The sequence below is a fragment of the Crinia signifera genome, chromosome 8 (assembly GCF_055691185.1).
Source record: "Crinia signifera chromosome 8, ASM5569118v1, whole genome shotgun sequence".
Lineage (NCBI taxonomy): Eukaryota > Metazoa > Chordata > Amphibia > Anura > Myobatrachidae > Crinia > Crinia signifera.
In genome coordinates this window covers 56,129,394-56,138,168 of record NC_139224.1, presented here as the reverse complement: position 1 = coordinate 56,138,168, position 8,775 = coordinate 56,129,394, and positions in this window count along the sequence as shown.

Sequence of the window (8,775 nt, the reverse complement as noted above, 5' to 3'; positions counted from 1 at the left end):
ATGTTGAACAATGTTATACCCATTTCAGACAGAAAAATCCCAAAAACCCAGGTATTTCCCAGATACAAAAACCCGGGTACAACTAGGCAGCAAGGGGCTTGACCCCCTTTCACACAGGAGCAAAAACCCGGGTATTTCCCGTGTCAACCCCTTTCACACAGAAGCCAGATTTTTCCTGCAAAACTCTGTGTGTCATAAGAAAAGGACAGTTTTAAAGGTACACAGAGATGAGATCATGAAAAGTGGGAGGTGTCTGCTCACTGCATTGCATTAAACATGGCTGACAAGTTGCAGAACCTGGAGGTCATGAGTGCTCTGTGTGTTTTGCTGTTTACAGCAAATCAGAGCATTATGCAGATGCATACACTGTGCTACCTGGCACAGTGTTATGCCAGGAGGAGGAAGGCACAATTTTTGGTGGAGAGGGCTTCCACTCGACGCAGGTATTTGCACCGGAGGAGAGCACTGATTTTGTCCAGTGTTACCTCTATCCTGAAGTCTACAAGTGCCTCAAACCGGTCGTTGTGGGCCAGAGACCGCAGGCACGGAGAAGCTTTCTGGGAGACTGTGGAAGCTTTTGCACCTGAGCAGTGGCTGGCACATTTTCGGAAGTCACGAGCTACCTTCTACTACCTGCTGGAACTGGTCACCCCGGCACTTACAAGGGGATGCACCAATTATCGGAAAACCATCGAGCCATGCAGGAGACTGGGGATTGTGTTGTGGTGGTATGCAACACCAGGGGAATACCGTACCATCTCATGTCTGTTTGGTGTGGGCATTTCTACGGTGTGTGTTCTAGTGCGGGAAGTGACACAGGCATTGTTGGAGAGCCTTTACAAGCGTTTCATCTGCTTACCACAAGGCAACCGACTGGATGAGACCATAACAGGCTTTCTGCGAAGAAGCTATCCGCATTGTGCTGGAGCCATCGATGGGACACACATACCCATTATTGCACCCCCAGATAACCCAGCAGATTACGATAGCCATAAAGGTTGGCACTCCATCATCTTGCAGGCTGTGGTGGACCATAAGTATTGGTAAGTAGTACAGTATGCAGTGTTTACATGTGAGTGATATGATTGGGCCGCACTGTATATTGTTAAACACAAATACATTTTCTGTTCAGTTTCACAGATGTCTACATTGGCTGGCCTGGTCGTGCTCATGACTCACGGGCACTTGCCAATTCGGACTTGTTCCAGATCCCAGAGGAGAAGAGAGGTGGCTGGTTGTTCCCTAGAGAGGTAACTTTGTCTATTCTTTGTCTATTTTTTAAAATGTGTTCTTTAACCACTGACATTCACATGTAATAAACAGTAGATAGAGACACAAGTAAACCACTTGCCACCTATACAATTCTAATGGTTTTTTTTTCCCGTTACAGTGGTCAAAGTTTGTATCTGGGGTGGAGATCACAGTCCATATTATTGGAGATGCGGCATACCCTTTGAGGCGTTGGCTTATAAAGGGCTTCACGCAACATACCCCACTGTCTCCTGACCAAGTCCACTACACCCACACTCTGAGCTCGGCTTGAATGGTGGTGGAAAACGCCTTTGGAAGACTAAAGGGGCGATGGCGGTGTCTACTCAAGAGGAATGACATTGCCATTACCCTGGTTCCAGATGTGGTGGCAAATGTGGTGGCAGCTTGCTGCATTCTGCACAATGTGTGTGAGCTACAGAAAGAGAACTTTTTACCTGAGTGGAATGTGGAGGACTATGACCTGGCTGATACCCCTGTTGAATCAGCAGGGTACGAGAATGAGACAAGTTGTTCCACTGCTGAGGTTATCCTAACACCCTCACTATTAACTTACATAGTATGACACAGTAGAAGTAGAAGGACACATTGGTTTTATGTTTGAAAGAACTTGTTTTATTTTTCGCAAAATATGTGTTATGCTTGTTAGTTCACTTTAAATATAAAAAGTTTTCAAATATAAATAAATCTTTAGTGGTCATAAATACCCTTCCATCACTGAAACAACATTGAACTATTGCAACACGAGGTACAATATGTATTTAGCATAGGTCTACTATCAGTGGTGGGTGAATAGGTTGTGCTGCCATCCAAGCTGTTATTGTATAGGGGAGACACACCTAGTCTGACTGTCCAGCAGCCACACCTTTTCATCCGGCGTTTACTGTATAATGTTAAACACTTGTATTTGCAATTTTTAGTACCTGTAGGGCAATTCGAAACACTCCGGCTCCTGCCGGGCAGTGAAAACCCGCACGGCCAGGAATCTGTGCCGTACACAGCAGTTTACAATGATGGGATCCGGCTGAAACCAGGCGGCCTGGGTGAATGGTCACATCTGTGCCCATTATTAACTACGGTGTGTGGCACGGCTTCCTGGCCATGCAGGGTTTCACCATCTGACAGGAGCCAGAGTATGTGAAATAGCCCTTAGTACACCCCAAAAAATATAAATATATAAATAGAAGCCCCAAACAGGGAATTTTTTTTTGTCTTAAAGATAAAGAAGAAGGCATACTGTGTACACATTATAGATTATGTTCAGCCACATATCTAGAGTATACTCTATTGGTACACATATATATATATAAAAAAAAAAAGTTTAAGAACTTTAATGCAGCTCCAAACTGAAAATGAAACAACCAAATGAGCTTTTTTGAGGCTCATAAACTAAAGAACAACACATACTGTACTGTGTACATTAAAATGGAACACAGCATTTGACGGGCCTTGTAAGTGCCACTTGTTAAGCAAGAAAAATTGAACGAGCCCAGAAAAAATATAAAAAGAACGACCATATAGCAACATTACTACAAATGCCTGTAGGCAGTGCTGATTACAGTGCTAACAAGAGTGTTATGATTACTGGCATTCACTGAATCATCGGCATAATTTTTCACATTGCCATATTGCCTACTATATCCTGTGCCATTGACACTATCATGCACTGTCTCCTGTGGACTGGTATTGGCATGTGGCCTACTTGGCTGTGTGGCATGTGAAAAATTATTGCCCATGTCTTCAGTATAACTACGCCCTTGGACCTGCACAGTAGTTTGGCTTGAGTTTGAAGGCATAAATGTATGGCCTCTGTGTGGTGGATTACAATAATCACCCTCAGCGTACGGAGGACTACACATCTTGTAAGGGTGCGGATTCTGTAATGTAGACACCATATTGTTAAGGAAGGTCATCTGTGCATCTCGATTTTCACGCGCTATGCGTTCGTGCAGACCCACCAACTGTGTGAGAAAGGAATCTTGCAACTGTATCTCATTGTCAAAGAAGCGCTGCAGTCGGGCATCCTCTTGAGTTTGAAATTCAAGATCGGATTCTCGGAGATGATCTACCAGGATTCTTGACATTGAGCGCGTAGCAAGCTCCATCTTTGACGTTTTTTTCTTCCTTGCAGGTACATCAAATACTAAAAATAAAGGAAAAATCATTACAATCGAATAGCAGCCATGTCAGTATGTATATATATATATATATAGTCTTTGGTTGTTCGGCACTCTGTATAAAAGATGCAGCTGCGTACTGGTGCCTCCCTGGGTACTGGACAGTATAGACAAAATCCGGGGGACCTTGATGGGGTTACCCCAGAAAAGGAGGTGGCACTCAGACGTCTTTTTTAGAAGATTTTTATAAGGGGTTGCAGATCAAAACATAGCTGTGGTCAACGTTTCGAGACTGGTGGAGTCTCGTCCTCTGGACGTGCGCTGAAAGTGCAAGGTGCAAGTGCATATAGAAAAGGGAGAATACAGAACCATTAGGCTCTCTTACCTTATAAGTGCTGCGTGTGTGTTGTAGACGCTGTTCCCCGCTGCCAGGGCTGAACGCTCAGCTTCCGGGTGTGAGGCTCCGCCCCTGTATGCCGCGGCCGTTGCCTAGACACCGTAGACGCTTTGTGTCTGAGATCACCGGCGTCTGGGGGAAGTATATCTCAATAGAGCCTACACTGGCTCCCAAAATACGTGAGTGGGGGCCGGGAGGTCTTGGGGAGGTAGGGACACCCAAATGAAGGGGTCCCCCCTCTCCAGGGCACACCACACCTGTGCTGTAGTACTGGTTGCGGGGTTGTTACCTGTGTTACAGTGGGACTACAGGTCCCAGCAAGCCTGCAACACATGCTGATACTTCGGAGAACCACAGGTACCAGCATGTGGGGCATTAAAGGCCTGCTGATACCTATAGCCCCCTGTACATCAATTAAAATAGATACACAAACAATACTTCAAAAACTTACTGTTACGACGCAACGTCGGGGTCTCAGTCTGTGCAGGAGTTGGTGTCCCAGATGGAGTAATGGTGCTGGCTCCACTGTCCTCAACCTCAGCCTCCATTGGATCAATTGGGTCCTCCATGGCAGCAATAGGATCAGGAATGCTGTTGTCTATGCTGTCTTCCAACTCCATTATAGGTGGGCAAGATGGACTGCATTCTGGAGTTATGCTCCGTGATGAAGCTGCACTGGATGATGATATGGCAACAGGGTTCACCAGGGCAGAATTGCCAAAGACCTCGTTACATTGGTCGAAGTAAACCCATTCCTTCCTCCCAGCACCACTTTTCCTCCTGTTGTTGTCACAAACTTTGTTGTAATACTTGCGCAGAGATTTTAGTTTGTTGACCACCTGCTGCTGGGTACGCACAATGCCCCTTGAAGTGAGGATCTTGGCAATATTAGCGTAGACTACAGCGTCCTTCACTGTGCCAGTAATCTGTTTTCGGATTTCTTCCTCCCCTCTGACATTGTGCAACTCATGGATCTCCTCATCGTTCCAATGTGCCATGGCCATTTAGTGCTGCGCTGCACGCCACTGCCACGCCCGCTCAGCCAATCAGGGAAGCTGAAAAGATCAGCCAATCGCGCAGCGCCATGCTGCACAGCCAATCAGCATGATTTTTCAATAGTCGGGAGAAAAACACGGGTCGGAGCCTTTCACACAGCCGCAAACACGTGTCTGACATGGGAAAAACCCAGGTAAATACTTTGGTCGAAGTCCCGGAACTTTAGACCCGTGTTGACCCTTTCAGACAGAAGAAAAACCCGGGTCGACACGGCAAGAGCAGGGAAATTCCTGGGTCTTTTTTTCTGTCTGAAAGGGGTATTAATGTTTTTATTTTAAAGTGGCTCACCATTGGATGGGCTACTAGCGTTAGGGCTGTTGAGCCTGACTAGACGTTGGACCTGAAAGGGTTAATAGCCACTTACATTTCGTTCATATTGTTCTTCTATTTTGTTGGATCGTATTCTTGTTAATGAGTGCTGTTAATTGTTCTTTAAAAGAAATTGAAAGAAATATATTATTTTCTTTCTTGGATTAATGTTTATTATTTTTGAAAACAAGTTCATCAGTATTTGTTTACTGATGTAAATACTAATTGCATTATGACCCAATGACTTAAAAAATAAGGGCCAGCTCAGTAATTATTTTGGTTTAAGGGACCCTTGGAAAAAAAGTGAGGCCCAAAGTGTGCCCCCCAGTGTTTTATGGACATGCCCAAAAAACGCTGGGCAAACCACTGCAGATGCAGGCGTTTCTATTCCTGCTTGGGATGGGCGGCTGACATGACATGACGTAAGCACCTACTCCCAATCCGGCGGTCTAGACTGACTTTTATTAGCGAACGGGTGAAAAATCATTTGATGGTGAGCGACCATCAAATGATTTTTCATTGTAAGCGTTTACCTGTTCGCTATACTACGAACATACCAGCCTCACAGACAGGTCTGAATCAGGCTCTAAGAGGGGAGTCTTCTAATGAAGATGGGATGTTGCACATAGCAACCAATCAGATTCAATCTATAATCTTCTAAAACAGGCATGTCCAAACTGTGGCCCTCCAGCTGTTGTGAAACTACACATCCCAGCATGCTTTGTCATAGTTTTAGTATTCCCTAATAGCAAAACTGTGGCAAGGCATGATGGAACTTGAAGTCTCACAACAGCTGGAGGGCCATAATTTGGACATGCCTGTTCTAGAAAATGCTAAATAAACAATAAGTAGAATCTGATTGGTTGCGAAGAGCAACATCCCATCTTCAATAGCACTCCCATCTTAGTAAATTTACCCCACGGTTTTCTTTCTCTTTCAGTACAGCATTAATATTGCTTTTCCTTTAAGTGAATTTCAAAATGAGATATTTGCTTACATACTTTTCATCAGTTTGATGGTAAGTGAAATAGTCTGATATGCAAACACTGAAAGAAACGCCAGCAATTGTTTATTTGGATTGTGGAGAAATTGACAGAGAGGAAGATGGATTTATAGCGGAGATGCCAGAATGTGCCACGTCTAGCAGATGGTAAATGCTACTTGGACAGAAGCAGTGCAGAGAGATGCTGAAATATTTGCTAGGCAGATGGAATCCAGCTACAATAAATTAGCCCTGATCCAGCAGGATAGCATTCCAGAATTCTGACTAACACTGAGAATATGGAATAGTTATACTTTAATTTACATCAAGGGGAAACCACTGTAATTATCTGGAAGTAGAGATAAATCAAACAGTGGGAAGATAAATTTCTCCATCATAAATAAACAAGTGATTGTTTATCACATATGTCAGCAAACTTTACAATTCAAAACTGGATAGAAGATAATTATGAAATAAATGAACAGAATTTTAATTGTAGTTAATTAACAGAGTGCAAACTTATCATTGGCCATCATGACGCACAAGAAACTTTTCTATGCTTTCTTGGTACAGTATTACGGTAACTTGTTTCAGTAAAGATACAGGAAACAGCATTCCAGAGTATCCGAGTTCTGACTTCTGATTCTCTTGGGATCCCGGATCAATGAATATACAGATAATAAGGCTGATTTTCAGTCGGAAGTAAAGTGCGTCCATCCAAGAAAGCTTAGTTTACCACCTTATGCTAATGTTCAATTCCATTCAGCTAATGCAAGGGTGCATGCGTCTGCATGTGGAAAGTGGTGCCAGTCATTGATTTTATGCTACACAACATTCATCAATAGTATAGAAGTGTCCTCCCTCATCATTGCTGCTGTCATGTTAAACAGCCCTTCTGGTTGAGTCTAGTGGGGAGTGTGGTTACTGAGCGTATGTTTGTGCATTTTTTCCCAACAAAATTGTGTCTTATTTGCACCATTATGTGAATAAGATGCTCAAGCAGACTTTGTTGATTCCTGGAAGTAACATAGCATTTTACAGACGCAAAAGCAGAGTTTTCACAAGTCTTATCAGGATAATGCAATTGTAATGAAATTGTGTAATATTGGCTCTGCTCCTCCTTATTCCCAGAGAATCACTGCAATTTGCCATTAAGGGGCTGGGGCTTTGCAATATCATGCCCGGTCTCTCTCAGTGTCTCTTATCTCTTTAAGTAAAACAAGACATTGGTTCCCCCAGCTCACTGAATGGTATTAGTAACCAATCTTGAACACTACATGATAATAGAATTCAGAGATATTGGTTACATATACCTGAACTAATTGAGCATCTACCACTATCCATCTCGCATGTGTTACCGACATACAGCTGCAGTCTCACACAGAATACATGAAATATAGAATCTTAATGTACATAGTCTGCTAATGCGTTCTATTGATATAGCGATGCAAATAATATGCTTTATCTGAGGAAAGAAGATACTCGGCTCTCATTCTATCTGTGTGCCGTCTCATTAAGAATCAAATTTGCAGCGGGGTTTTATATTGTGGGTTTGCATATGCGTATCGTCAAAAATACGCATGTGCAGACCCGCAGTACAAATGCCTTTGGTGAGTAATACACCGGTGTATTAGTCGTAGTGTGACTGCGCATTCATAAAACCCTGACTTCTTTGGACTGCATTGGCTGCAGCCCATATAAGCCGATTGGCTTGCATGAAAGGAAGGAAGTGGCTTCTCTACTTATCACAGCCTGGTATGGCAGTCTCAGAGGGAGAAAACATCTCCCAATGGGACTGCCTGTAGTGTCTGTGACTGATAACTAGAATTTTCAATAGGAAGTCATTACCAGTCACAGTGAATCCAGTGCAGTCACACACCCATACAGGTGTTGTGTGGTGAGGCATAGTGAAAAGCCAGCTAGGGCTGCACGGCAAGACAGAGGAACCCAACTCTCTGCCTATGGCAGCCCGGACTGGCAGTCCCGGTGGTGGGTACATATCCCAATGGAACTACTCTTCATTTGGGTGACTGGCAGGTAGGACTTCCAATAAGAATTCACTGCCAGTCACAGTGAAGCCACTGACTTTTCTAAGGAGGTTGTGGATTTTTACCTACGGGGGGCTACAGTTCTGCAGCTTATACGTTAAAACCACCACTGCTGTGTTCCCTATGATCCACACTTGGTTACGGTAGCCATTGCACAGGAGACTTGTACCTATCAGATTCCCCCACATCAAATGTTGACTTTGAATTGATCTGTATGTGTTTTTGAAGGGCTGGGTGGAGGATGTTGAGGGAAAGGAGGCAGCATTGTGAACCTTTGCCTAGGCTGTCTTGCAATCTTGCACTGGCCCAGGATAAAGGGTATTAGAGAGCCCAGGTACTTTCAGGGGGCATGGCTTAATGATGAGAAGTGTGGCCATGCAGAGCAGGGAAGTGTTGGCAGGAGATGCACTGTCTCAGCTTTGCATCCCCTGCGGTGGTGGGCAGAAGATTTGTAAAAAATCCAATACAAAAGAATGGGCAGCTGCTGATTGGTTGAGAGAGCTCTATCAGTGGCTGCCCAATTTTTTGTATGTTTTTTTAAAAATTCTCCTGGCCCTTGTTTGTAGGAGTTACATGCAATATAGGACAAGTCAGTAT